The sequence below is a fragment of the Procambarus clarkii genome, chromosome 86 (genome assembly GCF_040958095.1).
Source record: "Procambarus clarkii isolate CNS0578487 chromosome 86, FALCON_Pclarkii_2.0, whole genome shotgun sequence".
Taxonomy (NCBI): Eukaryota; Metazoa; Arthropoda; class Malacostraca; order Decapoda; family Cambaridae; genus Procambarus; species Procambarus clarkii.
Genome location: NC_091235.1, coordinates 3,022,149 through 3,040,880, shown reverse-complemented (window position 1 = coordinate 3,040,880; position 18,732 = coordinate 3,022,149). Strand labels below are relative to the sequence as shown.

The following is an 18,732-nucleotide window of genomic DNA, read 5'->3' as shown; positions in this document are numbered from 1 at the left end:
AACACAGCATATAAGTGTTACACTCTTGGGGTAAAATGCTTGTAGCTCCTAAGTATTCTGTCTGTCATACCATTATCACACATCCAAACAATTTGATTTGGTACACTACTTATTTCCTTATTTCTATAGTTATTAATAAGTTGACACACTAATACATAATGATCTAAGGTGTGGGCGTGCGGCATACTACATAATTTACAATCCTTATCTTTTTTACTGACATCAACACCGTATTGCCAGATATATTTGTATCCTAAACTTATTCTCATATAAATTGAATCCTTCCAAGTAGACTTTCCTCTACCATAAGTGAAGGACGAATTTGTATTTATTATTACATAATTCTTAAGTGTTACTGCTGTCCTCCATTGCAATTCTCGTAACTTTTTCTTCATCCTCTTGGATCATCTTGATTCTTGTTTTTTTTTATCATCTTAATTCTTGCATAATTTTTTCTTGAATCATCTTGATTCGCAATCTCATCAACTGCGTCATTTACATCACAAAATGATAGAGTAAGAACATAAGAATCAAGGAAACTGCAGGAAGCCTATTGGCCCATACGAAGCCGCTCCTATTTATATCCACCCAATCTCACCCAATATGTATGTTTAACCTACGCTTGAAACAATCAAGGTATCCTGCTTCTATTATAAGAACATAAGAACAAAGGTAACTGCAGAAGGCCTATTGGCCCATATGAGGCAGCTCCTATTTATAACCACCCAATTCCACTCATATACATGTCCAACCCACGCTTGAAACAATCGAAGGACCCCACCTCCACCACGTTACGCGGTAATTGGTTCCACAAATCAACAACCCTGTTACCGAACCAGTATTTACCCAAGTAAATACAAGTAGCACGGGCTATGGTGAGCCCGTAACTTACCTGGCACAGAAGCGGGACAATTAGCACGAGCTATGGTGAGCCCGTAGTGGACTTACCTGGCACAGGAGCGGTGCTGTGTGCGTAGACTGGGCAAGTTGGAGAAGGTACAAAATGAAGCCATGAGAATTATCTTGGGATGCCCAAGAAATGCTGTGATTGAGATAATGAAGATGGAATTGAATCTGAAGAGTATTAGGGATAGCATTTCAGAGATAAATTTAGCCTCTACCATTAGATTAATGAGAGGTGGGGGAGCTAATGAATTAATCCTCTCGGTTCAAAAGGTGGGAAGTAATGAGCAGTGTATGTTAAAGTATAATAAAAGAGCATATCTGAGTACCTTATGTTCTAATGTTATGTATTAGATCATCATACTAAAGTATGATGTTGTTTCAGAATGTATTGCTTTGCCTAAGCGACAATTCACAATACCAAGGAAGAATTGTAACATAGATGAAGTAATTATTCCCCTGCAGAAAAAAAGTATGTATGAGATAAGTGAGATTGAACATATGATTGCATAATTAAAAAATTACCTACAGAAAACACTCTACATGTATATTGTGATGGGTCAGTAGCTAGGGATGGGAAGGCAGGATGTGGAGTCTTGATCAGGGAGTACACTGACATCGGCACTGTAGATACTGTTATTGGACGCCGCTTAACTGACAATGTCTCTTCAACGCAGGCTGAACTCCAAGGTGTATTAGCAGGATTACAGGAAGTTGTCAAATGTGGTAAAAATGCTTACTTCTTTATTGACAGCAGAGGAGCGTTAAAGTCTTTAATTAGCAGACGCCCAGTATACCAGAATATTGTGATAGAGTGTAGAGAGAATGTTAAGACATTAAAACAAATGGGTATAAAGTAAGATTCATGTGGATCCCTTCACATGTGGAAATATTGTTGAATGAGGTAGTTGATGAAATAGCGAAGAAAGCCTCCGGAAAAACTCTTATCGATATTGTATGTCAGAAAACTTTGAAACAAATAAAAACAAGAATGAAGATGATCCAAGAGAATGAAGAAAAGGTTAAGAGAATGTCAATGGAGGACAGCAGTAACACTTAAGAATTATGCATTAATAAATCCAAATTCGTCCTTCACTTATGGTAGAGAAAAGTCTATTTTGGAAGGATTCAATTTACATCAGATTAAGATTAGGATACAAATATATACAAATACAAATTTTTATTCAGGTAAGGTACATACATACAAGGTAAGATACAAAAGTTGATGGATTTATAGATAGAGCTAGTACATACAATGCCTAAAGCCACTATTACGCAAAGCGTTTCGGGCAGGTAAAACACCAAGACTAAAACTTAATATTAATTGAGATTAAAATATAAATCTGGCAATACGGTGTTGATGTCAGTGAAAACGATAAGGAGTGTAAATTATGTAGTATACCGGACGCCCACACCTTAGAACATTATGTATTAGAGTGTCAACTTATTGATAACTATAGAAATAAGGAAATAAGTAGTGTACCACATCAAATTGTTTGGATGTGTGATAATGGTATGATAGACAGTATACTTAGGAGCTACAAGAATTTTGCCCCAAGAGTGTAACACGTATTTGCTGTGTTTACTATATTAACCTGCAATGTTAAATGTGATTCTTGTGCTGTGATTTGTGGATTTGTACTCACTGAATTTGTGCGCCCCTTGAAGGACTTGAAGTAGAGGGTAGACATAGCCTAAGCTACTCTCTCCCTTTGAGATCTATTTTATTGTATTAAAAACGTACTAGAACTTTAACTCTCATTTGGGTCCGTCTAATTACCCAAAGCTTCCCAAACTTTCTTAAAGCTACACAAAGCTTCATAGCATTAAGTTAGTAATGAATAAATATGATATATTTATTCATTATAATGTCGGTGCTGAATGTAGAACATCAAAACATATTTTTACTCTGAAAAAGTATCATTTTATAACGAAATTAGACGAAAATAAGGAGGTGGTGACGCCAAAGCAAGTCGACTGACTGATTAATGAAGATGAAACCACCCAAAAGGTGGCACGGGCATGGATAGCCCGTAAGTGGTGGCCCTTTGGAGCTATTACCAGTATCATTAGCTGATACTGGAGATCTGTGGAGGTGCGGCTGCACCCTACGGACAGGTCGGGACCTGAAAGCAAGTCGACGGTCCAGGCGACAATGTTTCCTAGTATTTTTTTTATACTAGTACTATAGACATATGGATGTCTATAGATAAATACTGTGTAGCATTCATATATACACACTTCGATGCTTCCACACATGTTGTTTTGTTCAAGGCTCTTTATTTTATTGTTATTATTTATTGATTTTTTTTTTTTTTTTGAGATATATACAAGAGTTATTACATTCTTGTACAGCCACTAGTACGCGTAGCGTTTCGGGCAAGTCCTTAATCCTATGGTCCCTGGAATACGATCCCCTGCCGCGAAGAATCGTTTTTTCATCCAAGTACACATTTTACTGTTGCGTTAAACAGAGGCTACAGTTAAGGAATTGCGCCCAGTAAATCCTCCCCGGCCAGGATACGAACCCATGACATAGCGCTCGCGGAACGCCAGGCGAGTGTCTTATCACTACACCACAGAGACTGTGTATTCATACATACACATACATGTATATTTATATACATATTTTAATATTAGTATATTTTGGTAGCAGTCTTTCTTGTAAACATATGTTATTAAATATGACCGAAAAAGTAAGATTAATAATTCTAACACGAATTTTCTCAATATTTCTTATGTTTCTTTTCACTGTTGATGGTAATTGAAAAATCAATTCTCCAAAATTCATTTTTATTTCTAGTCTGACGCGACACTTGAACGCGTTTCGTAATAACTTATTACATTTTCAAAGACTTTGAAAAGTGGGAGAGAGGCAGCTTCCTTGTGGTACTCCACTTTTCAGTTCTATTACGTCACCCAAGTAGCTGCCGATATTAAGCCTAGCAGTTCTGTTGTCTATAAAGCTGCGTAACGTGGTGGAGATGGGGTCCCTCGATTGTTTCAAGCGCGGGTTGGACATGTATATGAGTGGGATTCGGTGGTTATGGATAGGAGCTGCCTCGTATGGGCCAATAGGCCTTCTGCAATTACCTTTGTTCTTATGTTCTTATGCAGAGAGTAGCAGTAAATCTCTCAGGAAGTCCTAGCTCAGATATCTTGTATTTTAGGCCTGTGTGCCACACTTTGTCGAAGGCTTTCGAAACATCTCTAAGCACTATATTACACTGATCTTTTTTTCGACACTGCGTTGGCTATATGCTCGTAGATCAGGGCTATAGCTGTATGGGGCCCCTCTGCGGTTTCTAAACCCATGCTGCCTGGTGTTATACTTCTCCTCTTCCATGTACTTCACAAGTCTCTGGCTGATTATTTTTTTCGAATATTTTGCCTGGCACTTTGAGGAGAGAAATTGGCCTGTAATTTACAGTTTGGGTTGGGGGTTTACCTGGCTTGGGATTAATCTTGTTGTGGCATTCTTTAAGTATGTGGGGAATAGTCCTGGTTGATACCTGGTTTTTACGGACCCGAGTCCAGTGTCCAAGCATGGAGCAGTGACGACCATGCCATCTGTGGGTCGGCTCCCGAAACCCCCTCCAAATGGACGACGCCATCTAGTGAGGACGAGATATACCGGCCACAGGGGCTGGTTTCCCGTCGTGTTCAGCTCGTAACGTAGCCGCTGCTGACCTCTGGTGAGGTGACGCTTAGACAGCAACGCCATATATGGAGTGGATAGGTGGGCGTTTGCTTCTAAGCCTGTAAGTGAAGTGCCCTAGAGTGTAACCCGTGCTGATGACGTGTCTGATTACAGAGTCGACCTGGGACTGCTGAATCAGACGGTGAGTCAGTCTACCCAAGGCAGCCGAAGTATTTCCACGAGTTTTCTGCAGAAGCTGTGAGTCACCCCCCGGATGAACACTGTTGTGTTAGCCTGCCTGTGACGTGACAGTTGAGGAATTGTCGTACCCGGGGCTGACTGGTGGAGAAGACTAGCCACTGGGGTGTTGTGGTGAGGAGAGTGATCTGTGGAATCACACGAGGCTCCTGCCTAGGGCTCGCAACCCTAGTATCGGTCGTGGAGTGGCCTACGCAGCGTAGCTGATTGGAACCTGCCAGCTACAGGCTGGATTTGTGGTTGACAGCCTCCACGACGGTGCACCCAGTGGGACTGTGATTTGGCTGGCCTGTGGCCGGGGTAGACTCGTTTAAGGGAATCTAAGGATTCATCGTAAGGCCACAAGAGAACCAGGGCTAAGCATCGTTGAGCACCGTGAAACCTCCTGAATCTTCGGAAGAAGTCATTGTACATAAGTGTAGTAATAGTAATCGCGTGTGACTTGTTTGTATATTTATTTATGGTGGTGGAATAATTATATATTTAAGTTTAGTGCACTTTTATCCCTTCCCCTTTAATTTACTTGCGTTACGGAACACACCCCTTGAAAGCCACTACTAACTTGGGGCCGGATACCTAAACTCTAATAACATCAGAGAAAGAACCCAGTTGCGACCCAAGAGGGCCGTAACACTGGTTGATGGGGTTTTGGGAGTTCTTCTACTCCCCAAGCCCGGCCCGAGGCCAGGCTTGACTTGTGAGAGTTTGGTCCACTAGGCTGTTGCTTGGAGCGGCCCGCAGGGCCACATACCCACCACAGCCCGGTTGGTCCGGCACTCCTTGGAGGAATAAATCTAGTTTCCTCTTGAAAATGTCCATATAGTCCAGATGTCCAGATTAAAGAGCTGCATTTACTATACAAGTGCATTGATAGTCACAATAACATGGCTGAAGTATGTTGACCAGACCACACACTAGAAGGTGAAGGGACGACGACGTTTCGGTCCGTCCTGGACCTGGACCAGAACTTCCTGAATTCCTGTTCTTGTTCTCTCTCCTCATAGAGTTTATTTCCTGAGGCATCTATGATGTAGGGTGTTTCCTCAGAAGAGCTTCCCATCAGGGTTTTTACTTTTTTTCCAGAAGTTTCCTGGGTTTCTGTAGCCGACTTGGATTTTGCTTATTAGGTCATCCCATTTTTTGGTGTACTCTGTTTTGCATAGATCTTGCAGCTCATCTTGTAGTTCCCTTTGTAGTCTTTTGCGCTCGTCCGTCCACCCGTGTTGTGTTATGAGTTGTAGAAGATTGTTATATCTGGTTTGCAGTGTCCTAAGCGCCTCAGTGGCTGGGGGGTGTGGGAGCGTTATATGGTGAGCTACGGGAATGTGATCAATCATGCATTTTTCTATGGTGCTAATCCAAGTATTTAACTCAGTGTTTATGCATGTTTCCTTTCCATTAAAATCTGTGACAGTATATGAGCCTCCTGTACTTACCTAACCTAATCAACCTTCCCAAACATAACCTAACCTAACCTAACTAAACCTAACCTATCCAAATATAACCTCTAGGCAACAATATAATATATCTTGAATAATTTGGTCATCTTGGATAAGTCGCTCCACAACATAGTCGCTTGGATCGTCGACTTCCAATGGCCTCTCATGCCACGTAGTTTCGTCTAATTTTCGTTATAAATTTTATTTCAGAGCAAAAATATGTATTTTAAGGTTCTACATTTAACACAACAATATAGTGAGTAAATATATCATATTTCTTCATTACTTACGTAATGCTTGGTAGCTTTGGGTAGCTTTGGGTAATTAGAGGGACCGTCACATTTCGCGGGCCATAGAGAGGAACTAGTATTGTGGATCCCTCGACAATTGCAGTAAGATGGCAAATTTTTTTATCTTTTGTCAATCCTCCCAGTGGCATAATGGTAAGATACTCGCCTGGGGTTTTGTGAGCACTTTGTCCTGGGTTTGACTCCTGGCCAGGGAGGATTTACTGGGCGTTAGTCCTTAACTGTACATATCTACAAGGGCCGAAATGAGGGTTCGAACGTTCGTCCAGGATGATCCCAAACGTGCCTTAACTGTAGCCTCTGTTTACCCAACAGTGCATGGGTACCTGGTTGTTAAACGATTTGGCGGGTCGTATTCCGGGGAACATAGGATTAAGGCTTTGCCTGTAACGCTACGCATGCGAGTAGCTGTACAGGAATGTAAAAACTCAAATATATACACACACACACACACACACACACACACACACACACACATATATATATATATATATATATATATATATATATATATATATATATATATATATATATGTATATATATATATATATATATATGTATATATATATATATATATATATATATATATATATATATATATATATATATATATATATATATATATATACATATATATATATATATATATATATATATATATATATATATATATATATATATATATATATATATATATATATATATATATATATATATATATATATATGTGTGTGTGTGTGTGGGCCCTACATATATATATATAGGGCCCTCATTTTGGCCCTTGTAGATTTGTACAGTTAAGGACTAACGCCCAGTAAATCCTCCCTGGCCAGGAGTCAAACCCATATATATATATTAGTATATTTTGGTAGCAGTCTTTCCTGTAGACATATATTATTAAATATGACCGAAAAAGTAAGATTAATAATTCTAACACGAATTTTCTCAATCTTTCGTACATTTCTTTTCACTGTTGGAGGTAAATAAAAAATCAATTCTCCAAAATTCATTTTTATTTCTAGTTTGACGCGACACGAGCGCGTTTCGTAAAACTTATTACATTTTCAAAGACTTTAGTTTACAAATACACAACTGAATAGAACTTACGCATCTCCAATTTTATATCTACATTTGAGTGAGGTGGATGGGGTGAGGTGGCATTAATAGGGTATTAATTTCATCAACACAAGACAGAACAAGAGGTGGCATTAATAGGGTATTAATTTCATCAACACAAGACAGAACAAGAGGTGGCATTAATAGGGTATTAATTTCATCAACACAAGACAGAACACGAAACAATGGGTATTGAATAGAAGTGTTTGTAGAAAGCCTATTGGTCCATATTTCTTGATGCTCCTATATTGGAGCGGAGTCTTGAGGTGGGTAGAATATAGTTGTGCATTAATTGGCTGTTGATTGCTGGTGTTGACTTCTTGATGTGTAGTGCCTCGCAAACGTCAAGCCGCCTGCTATCGCTGTATCTATCGATGATTTCTGTGTTGTTTACTAGGATTTCTCTGGCGATGGTTTGGTTGTGGGAAGAGATTATATGTTCCTTAATGGAGCCCTGTTGCTTATGCATCGTTAAACGCCTAGAAAGAGATGTTGTTGTCTTGCCTATATATGGTTTTTTTGAAGCTTACAGTCCCCAAGAGGGCATTTGAAGGCATAGACGACGTTAGTCTCTTTTAAAGCGTTCTGTTTTGTGTCTGGAGAGTTTCTCATGAGTAGGCTGGCCGTTTTTCTACTCCAATCTTGTACTAAAGAGGCACCCTTCTTGAGCCCGGATGGGCACATGTATAAGCAAGTAGATGGGGTCGCCATGGGTTCTCCCCTAGGTGTCCTGTTTGCAAACTTCTACATGGGTACCATCGAGCAAAAAGTCTTAGTCGACATGAACTTGAAACCGGCCATATACTGCAGGTATGTTGACGACATTTTTACACAGGTACCTGATGTCAGACATCTGCAGGAGCTGAAGGAGGCATTTGAGCAGAGTTCCGTGCTGCGTTTCACTTACGAGATGGAAAAGGATGGGAAGCTGCCCTTTCTAGATGTAACAGTCATGGAAAAGAGCGGAGGTTTCCACACTGCAGTCTACACTAAGGAAACGAGCATAGGAATGTGCCTAAATGCCAACAGCGACTGCCCAGACAGGTACAAAAGGAGTGTTGTTAACGCATATGTCGACCGTGCTCTCAGCCACAGCTCAGAATGGAAGCAAGTCGACGAAGAACTCTGTAGGGTAAGGCAGGTCCTAGTCAACAACGGCTTCTTCCAATGGTTTCGTCGAAGACATCATAAGAAGGAAAGTGAAACGCCATGCAACCTCTGAAGAGACAACTAACACAACATCTATACCCCCTATTAGACTATTTTACAGGAACTTCTTTTCCACAGCTCATAAAACGGAGGAAAGGGTCCTGAAAGATATTGTTAATAGAAACGTTATCCCTACAGACAAAAATCAGAGGATACAACTGACGATTTACTATAAAACCAGAAAAACGGCCAGCCTACTCATGAGAAACTCTCCAGACACAAAACAGAACGCTTTAAAAGAGACTAACGTCGTCTATGCCTTCAAATGCCCTCTTGGGGACTGTAAGCTCCAAAAAACCCAGTATATAGGCAAGACAACAACATCTCTTTCTAGGCGTTTAACGATGCATAAGCAACAGGGCTCCATTAAGGAACATATAATCTCTTCCCACAACCAAACCATCGCCAGAGAAATCCTAGTAAACAACACAGAAATCATCGATAGATACAGCGATAGCAGGCGGCTTGACGTTTGCGAGGCACTACACATCAAGAAGTCAACACCAGCAATCAACAGCCAATTAATGCACAACTATATTCTACCCACCTCAAGACTCCGCTCCAATATAGAAGCATCAAGAAATATGGACCAATAGGCTTTCTACAAATACTTCTATTCAATACCCATTGTCTCGTGTTCTGTCTTGTGTTGATGAAATTAATACCCTATTAATGCCACCTCTTGTTCTGTCTTGTGTTGATGAAATTAATACCCTATTAATGCCACCTCACCCCATCCACCTCACTCAAATGTAGATATAAAATCGGAGATGCGTAAGTTCTATTCTTACGGGCTATTCATGCCCGTACCACCTCTTGGGTGGCTTAATCTTTATCAATCAATCATCAGTTCTATTCAGTTGTGTATTTGTAAACTAAAGTCTTTGAAAATGTAATAAGTTTTACGAAACGCGCTCGTGTCGCGTCAGACTAGAAATAAAAATGAATTTTGGAGAATTGATTTTTGATTTACCTCCAACAGTGAAAAGAAATGTACGAAAGATTGAGAAAATTCGTGTTAGAATTATTAATCTTACTTTTTCGGTCATATTTAATAATATATATATATATATATATATATATATATATATATATATATATATATATATATATATATATATATATATATATATATAATATATATATATATATAATATATATATATATATATATATATATATATATATATATATATATATATATATATATATATATATATATATATATATATATATATATATATATATATATATATATATATATATAGGGTACCACCTCTGGTGCCAATGTGGGGACCCATAGCCTCGGAGAAGAAAATAAAAAGTATTCAGAGGAGACCTTGTGGTCTCTCACTGAACACTAATATTATCTTCTCCTACCACCCCCATTCTTTTGTATGTACACATATATATTTGCTTTATTTGAACCTTGTTACAAAAAAGGGTTTACATATAGGTTACAAAGATGGTTATCATAGGTTGTCGAGTTCCTCCAGCTCCTCAGATGGCGGGCAGGAACTCCATCCAGTTCTCTATACCTACGGGATTTGGCTGCTTCCCTGTGGGTGGCAGCGCCACCTGGTTGTGCAACACTGAGGTTAATATAGGTGTTAACCAGGGTTGATACGCACGTGTAGTCTCATACCAACTGCTTGCCATTCTTCCAGGGGTTCACTGTGATACCATCCGGGCGACCAATAAGAGCATCAGAGTTACGGGGCGTTAGGTAACGGGGCTCTCTTTCAGCTGGGCATCCAGCTGTGGTGAGGCTCCTCTTGATGATGTCGTTAACTTCACTGTGCCTCGAGTGCCATCCCCCTGTGCTTTGGCAGAGTAGGCCATGGTGGCCGTGCCTGTCAGCCACCACCTCGCCGCAAATACACCTATATCTGGTGTGGATTGGGGCAGCAAGGTGAAGGGCCACAGCAATTCGGAGGGCGTGTGGTGTGAGACGCGTGCCAGTTGCCGACATTGGGGTTGCTAACAGGAAATTCCCTGCATGTGGGGCTGCTACTGCTGTGAGGCGAGCAATGTCGTGTTGTGTTGTTGCAGCACCCAGGCACTCTGCAGCAACTTGGTCTACAATGGGGCCATCCCAGCTGGATTGCTTGTGGGCTTTTGGGGATGGTGGTTGAGGTGATGGGCCTGCACGAGAGGCCCACTCTGTGGCACAGCGTGTAAAATTGGGATCATGTACACCTGCCAGCTGATGTAAGTGGGCAGGTAGAATTTCCTTCACAAGGTCGTCGGATGCTGATAAGGAGGACAGGAAGGCTGGAACAGCAATTTGCGTTGCTGTTCGAACTCCGAGGCCCCCAAGTCTTACGGGAAGAGAGGCTTGTTTCCACTGTAGGTCATCAAGAGAGAGGCTAAGGGCTTTTTCTAGCATTGATTTCAGTAACCGGTCATACTCACTTAGTTTTTGGCTGCTGTAAGATGGTGAACACCTCAGAAAGTAGGTTAACCTGGGAAGGGATAGACATCTGGTGATGAGGTAGAGTGCATCATGAGCATCAATATCCTCAATCCTCTCATCCATCCTCTTAAGGTCGGCGATTTTCTTATCAAGGACCTCATCGATGGCTTTCAACCCCAGGGGAGCTCCTAGGGGTGTGCTGTGTTCAGGTTTAGTTTTATAGATATTTGGCAGAAGGCCCTCTATTCTCTCTAGGATGCCCTGGTTGGAACAGATTATTTCACATTTAGAAGGGTTCAGGGTGAGGCCTAAAACTGCACCTTGCTCCTGGATTTTTCTGATGTCCTCCAGGAGGGAGTCTTGGGAACCAGCTAGGGTACCATCATCCAAGAACCAGATGTTAAGCTCGCTGGACAGGACCTCTGTGACTTGTTTGATGACTAAGCAGAAAAGGAGAGGAGCAAGGGGGTCACCCTGTTGGACGCCTTCTCGCGAGTCAATTTCATGTTCGCCAAAAAGTAGCTTAAGGTCCATACTGTAGCATGAATGTACAAAAGGGTAGAGGGAAGGGAAATGACTATGAACCGCACGGAGTACAGCATCCCTCCGCACCAAATTGAAGGCATTTTTGAAATCTAGCTTGATAAGGGCCTTTTCGTCTGTGATGTTGGTGATGAAGGCTCGAGCTGCATGGGCTGCCGCCTCACACCCTTGTGGAATGCTAAACCCGAGCTGTTTTGGCTTCAGCATGTTGGCCGCTGCATCACTAACTGTTCTTGCAGCTGCCTTTGCGACGAGACGCCGGAGAGAATTGCCCACAGCTATTGGCCTGATCCCTCCATCCTTTTTCTTTAGAGCACAGAGAGATGCTCCAAAAAAGATAGGTCTTATGGACGCTGGTATGTTGCCAGCTAGACATGTGTTGGTGAATCTGGTTAGTTCCACCAAGAGGTTCTTTGCAATGTCACCCAGTGCAGGGTTGAGCATTTGCTTGAGGTGGTTGGGTTTTAGTCCTGTGAACCCACCTGCTGATCCTGTTGGGAAGGACATGGCTGCTTTATGGACCACAGATTCAGCCACCCAGAGAGGTTCTGCTCCGGTAGCCCCCACTTGTACAATGTCGTCCTCACGCGGAGCCCTGGGTGGGTGTTTCTCCCTTAGGGCTTGAGCTGTTGCGGCATCTCTGTCTGCAATTGAGTCCTCACTGGTAATGACTCTTATTGCGCCAATAGTGTTTCCTTCTTCTATTTTCTTGGTGACTGATGTTCTGATTTTTGATGTCTCGGATATGGCACTGTTGCTCTTCCTGCCGTGGGTGTTTCTCGCACGAGTGGGAAGGCGCACCTGGTTGTCCTCCCTGGGAAAATCATTTATAGCTTTGATGACTTATGCAGCTAAGGTCTTGTCTCTCCTTGCAGGGGTGGCTAGACATATGTTGCCAAACAGTAGGAGGTTGTGCCATGCTTGGGTCGTTCCAGGAGAGTCGTTGATCTTTCTCAGGAGTGCAGATAATTTGGCTGCTGCATGGGGGCGGGCTGCTTTAGGGATGTGTTGCAAGGTTCTGGCTGATGTTGCTTTGATAGCTTCTAATAAGTTTTCTGTGGGAATGAAGGTCTGGGAGGTGTGTTGCCTTACGGGCGGTGTGGGCTGTTGATTGGTGTTCTCCCTGGGAGGGCGCCCAGAACCCAAACACCTGGCTCTGTTGTGGTAATGAAGGCGCACATTATCGTCACTCAACCGGATATAGCATACCCTGTCACACGTCTGACATCTGCCTTGTCTACCCCTGCTTGATGGCTCATCTTGGCTTGGAGAAGCCTGGCTATCTGTTGAGAGCTGCGACATGGGCGGGCGCTGGGCGGGCGCTGGGCGGGAGGGTGGACGGCGGGTGGAGACTGGGGGGATAGTCAGCTGGCCGTGGCACTTACCACTCAGATGAGTGGTAATACGTATACCACCTCTATACGAAGTGTGGGTATACACCCACTTCACAATATGTGGGTATACATTGGGTGGGTGGGTGGCGAAGACACACATGGGAGCCTCCCGGACCCTATGGGCGGGTGGCAAGGTGGCCTCGTGGGTGGGGAGGCGACCCCACATATATATATATATATATATATATATATATATATATATATATATATATATATATATATATATATATATATATATATATATATATATATATATATATATATATATATATATATATATATATGACCCATGACATAGCGCTCGCGTTCCGCGAGCGCTATGTCATGGGTTCGTATCCTGGCCGGGGAGGATTTACTGGGCGCAATTCCTTAACTGTAGCCTCTGTTTAACGCAACAGTAAAATGTGTACTTGGATGAAAAAACGATTCTTCGCGGCAGGGGATCGTATTCCAGGGACCATAGGATTAAGGACTTGCCCGAAACGCTACGCGTACTAGTGGCTGTACAAGAATGTAACAACTCTTGTATATATCTCAAAAAAAAAAAAAAAAAAAAAAAAAAATATATATATATGACCGAAAAAGTAAGATTAATAATTCTAACACGAATTTTCTCAATATTTCTTATGTTTCTTTTCACTGTCGATGATAATTGAAAAATCAATTCTCCAAAATTCATTTTTATTTCTAGTCTGATGTGACACTTGAACGCGTTTCGTAATAACTTATTACATTTTCAAAGACTTTAGTTTACACACACACGAACTATAACTTATAAACACTAAACAGAGTTCTATGCTATCATTTAAACAGCTTTCATCTTATATTCCCGCATTTGGGTGAGGTGATATGTTACAACAGTTTTGGATGACGTGAACAAAACTTTCAACACAAGATAGAACACGAAACTATGGGTATAAATTGGGTAAATTAAAAAGAAGGATGGAAGTAATTGCAAAGGGCCTATTGGCCCATATTTCTTGATGCTTCTATATTGGTGTGGAGTCTTGAAGTGGGTAGAATATAGTTGTGCATTAATTGGCTGTTGATTGCTGGTGTTGACTTCTTGATGTGTAGTGCCTCGCAGATGTCAAGCCGCCTGCTATCGCTGTATCTATCGATGATTTCTGTGTTGTTTGTTAAGATTTCTCTGGTGATGGTCTGGTTGTGGGAAGAGACCAAGTTCCAAATTGTGTTCCACGACCAAGAGACGGCTTCCTGAACCTTGCTGGAATCAACCTCACTGAGGACCAAGTCGCTCTCCTAAATCTGGGTATAAACTGTCACGTTATGTCCAGACCAAGTGAGATGGCCCGGAAAGTGGAGTTGGAGATCCGGTTGGACGACATATTCGACCTCGAGGCACAAAAGAAGGTCACCACCAAAGACACCTTACAAGTAGAACTTATTGCGGAAGGAGGAAAGATTCGACGCAACTACAGAAGCACCTTACTGTCCCCCGAGCTCAAAGCGGCAGCGAAGAGCCTTCGTGAGAACAAGGAGATAGTCGTCAGGAGAGGTGACAAGTCGCCAATATACGCCATTCTTAAAAAAGACGAATATCTGGCGAAAATGAACCTCATACTCTCTGACCAAACTAAATTCCAAAGGGTAACGAAGGACACTACAGCCGAATTGAAAGCAAAAGTTAACAGATTGATCGAAACTGTGAACGCCACCTGCCAAAGATTATTGGGGAATATAAACCTGGGTATGTGTATAGAAATGTCAAGACACACAAGCCTGGAAACCCACTTCGGCCAATCATCAGTCAGATACCCACACCTACGTACAGACTGGCAAAGCGACTCAACGGCTTGCTGACTCCTTATGTCCCTTGCGCCTTCAGCCTGAAGTCTCCAAAGGAATTTGATGACTTACTGCGAGGAACACAGGCCGCAGGGATAAGAGCCTCGTAGGACGTAGAATCACTGTTTACCAACGTACCTGTGGATGAAACAATCGGGATGATAGCGGACAGAGTGTATTGTGATCCGGCCTGTACTCCTCTTGACATACCATAAAACATTTCAAGGAAACTACTCCAAGCTTGTACTAAAGAGGCACCCTTCTTGAGCCCCGATGGGCACATGTATAAGCAAGTCGATGGGGTCGCCATGGGTTCTCCCTTAGGTGTCCTGTTTGCGAACTTCTACATGGGTACCACCGAACAGAAGGTCTTAGTCGACATGAACTTGAAACCGGCCATACACTGCAGGTATGTTGACGACATTTTTACACAGGTACCTGATGTCAGACATCTGCAGGAGCTGAAAGAGGCATTTGAGCGGAATTCTGTGTTGCGTTTCACTTACGAGATGGAGAAGGATGGGAAGCTGCCCTTTCTAGATGTAACAGTCATGGAAAGGAGCGGAGATTTCCACACTGCAGTCTACACTAAGGAAACAAACATAGGAATGTGCCTCAATGCCAACAGTGACTGCCCAGACAGGTACAAGAGGAGTGTGGTTAACGCTTATGTCAACTGTGCTCTCAGCCACAGCTCAGGATGGAAGCAAGTCGACAAAGAACTCTGTAGGGTAAGGCAGGTCCTAGTCAACAACGGCTTCTCCAATGGTTTCGTTGAAGACATCATAAGAAGGTGAAACGCCATGCAACCTCTGAAGAGACAACTAACACAACACCTGTACCCCCTATTAGACTATTTTACAGGAATTTCTTTTCCACAGCTCATAAAACGGAGGAAAGGGTCCTGAAAGATATTGTTGATAGGAACGTTATCCCTACAGAAAAAATCAGAAGATACAATTAACGATTTACTATAAAACAAAACAAAAAAACGGCCAGCCTACTCATGAGAAACTCTCCAGACACAAAGCAGAACGCTTTAAAAGAGACTAACGTCGTCTATGCCTTCAAATGCCCACGTGGAGCCTGTAAGCCTCAAAGAACTCAGTATATAGGTACGACAACAACATCTCTTTCCAGGCGATTAACGATGCATAAGCAACAGGGCTCCATTGAGGAACATATAATCTCTTTCCACAACCAGATCATCACCAGAGAAATCTTAACAAACAACACAGAAATCATTGATAGATACAGCGATAGCAGGCGGCTTGACATCTGCGAGGCACTACACATCAAGAAGTCAACACCAGCAATCAATAGCCAATTAATGCACAACTATATTCTACCCACTTCAAGACTCCGCACCAATATAGAAACATCAAGAAATATGGGCCAATAGGCCCTTTGCAGTTACTTCCATCCTTCCCTTTAAATTACCCAATTTATACCAATTGTTTCGTGTTCTATCTATTTCGTGTTATTGTGTTGAAAGTTTTGTTCACCTCATCCAAAACTGTTGTAACATATCACCTCACCCAAATGCGGGTATATAAGATGAAAGCGGTTTAAATGATAGCATAGAACTCTGTTTAGTGTTTACAGGTTATAGTTGTGTGTGTGTAAACTAAAGTCTTTGAAAATGTAATAAGTTATTACGAAACGCATTCAAGTGTCACGTCAGACTAGAAATAAAAATGAATTTTGGAGAATTGATTTTTCAATTACCATCGACAGTGAAAAGAAACATAAGAAACATTGAGAAAATTCGTGTTAGAATTATTAATCTTACTTTTTCGGTCATATTTAATAATATATATGTTTACAAGAAAGACTGCTACCAAAATATACTAATATATATATATATATATATATATATATATATGTCGTACCTAATAGCCAGAACGCACTTCTATGCCTACTATTCAAGGCCCGATTTGCCTAATAAGCCAAGTTTTCATGAATTAATTGTTTTTCGACAACCTAACCTACCTAACCTAACCTAACCTACCTTTTTCGGCTACCTAACCTAAACTTACCTATAAAGATAGGTTAGGTTAGGTTAGGTAGGGTTGGTTAGGTTCGGTCATATATCTACGTTATTTTTTAACTCCAATAAAAAAAAATTGACCTCATACATAATGAAATGGGTAGCTTTATCATTTCATAAGAAAAAAATTAGAGAAAATATATTAATTCATGAAAACTTGGCTTATTAGGCAAATCGGGCCTTGAATAGTAGGCATAGAAGTGCGTTCTGGCTATTAGGTACGACATATATATATATATATATATATATATATATATATATATATATATATATATATATATATATATATATATATATATATATGTCGTACCTAGTAGCCAGAACGCACTTCTCAGCCTACTATGCATGGCCCGATTTGCCTAATAAACCAAGTTTTCCTGAATTAATATATTTTCTATAATTTTTTTCTTATGAAATGATAAAGCTACCCATTTCATTATGTATGAGGTCATTTTTTATTTATTGGAGTTAAAATTAACGGAGATATATGACCGAACCTAACCAACCCTACCTAACCTAACCTAACCTATCTTTATAGGTTAGGTTAGGTTAGGTAGCCGAAAAAGTTAGGTTAGGTTAGGTTAGGTAGGTTAGGTAGCCGAAAAACAATTAATTCATGAAAACTTGGCTTATTAGGCAAATCGGGCCTTGCATAGTAGGCTCAGAAGTGCGTTCTGGCTACTAGGTACGACATATATATATATATATATATATATATATATATATATATATATATATATATATATATATATATATATATATATATATATATATATATATATATATATATATATATATATATATGTCGTACCTAGTAGTCAGAACGCACTTCTCGGCCTACTATGCAAGGCCTGATTTGCCTAATAAGCCAAGTTTTCATGAATTAATTGTTTTTCGACTACCTAACCTACCTAACTTAGCCTACCCTAACTTTTTCGGCTACCTAACCGAACCTAACCTATGAAGATAGGTTAGGTTAGGTTAGGTAGGGTTGGTTAGGTTCGGTCATATATCTACGTTAATTTTAACTCCAATAAAAAAAAATTGACTTCATACATAATGAAATGGGTAGCTTTATCATTTCATAAGAAAAAAATTTGAGAAAATATATTAATTCAGGAAAACTTGGCTTATTAGGCAAATCGGGCCTTGAATAGCAGGCCGAGTACGACGTTCTGGCTACTAGGTACAACATATATATATATATATATATATATATATATATATATATATATATATATATATATATATATATATATATATATATATATATATATATATATATATATATTCTGTGGTGTGAGTTTTCAGTTGCATATAGTCCTGGGGACCATTCAGGCTTGTTCGCATATATATATATATATATATATATATATATATATATATATATATATATATATATATATATATATATATATATATATATATATATATATATATATATATATGTTGTACCTAGTAGCCAGAACGTCGTACTCGGCCTGCTATTCAAGGCCCGATTTGCCTTGATATATCAAACCCGATTTGATATATATATATATATATATGTCGTACCTAGTAGCCAGAACGCACTTCTCTGCCTACTATGCAAGGCTTGATTTGCCTAATAAGCCAAGTTTTCATGAATTAATTATTTTTCGACTACCT

At 40.5% G+C, this 18,732-nt stretch overlaps 1 protein-coding gene across 4 annotated transcripts in view; it reads left to right on the top strand.

Moving 5' to 3' along the window:
- Window positions 1-18,732, top strand: part of LOC123769148 (acyl-coenzyme A synthetase ACSM3, mitochondrial) — a 401,722-nt gene that overhangs the window by 222,864 nt on the left and 160,126 nt on the right. The gene's annotated exons all lie outside the window — the stretch shown is intronic.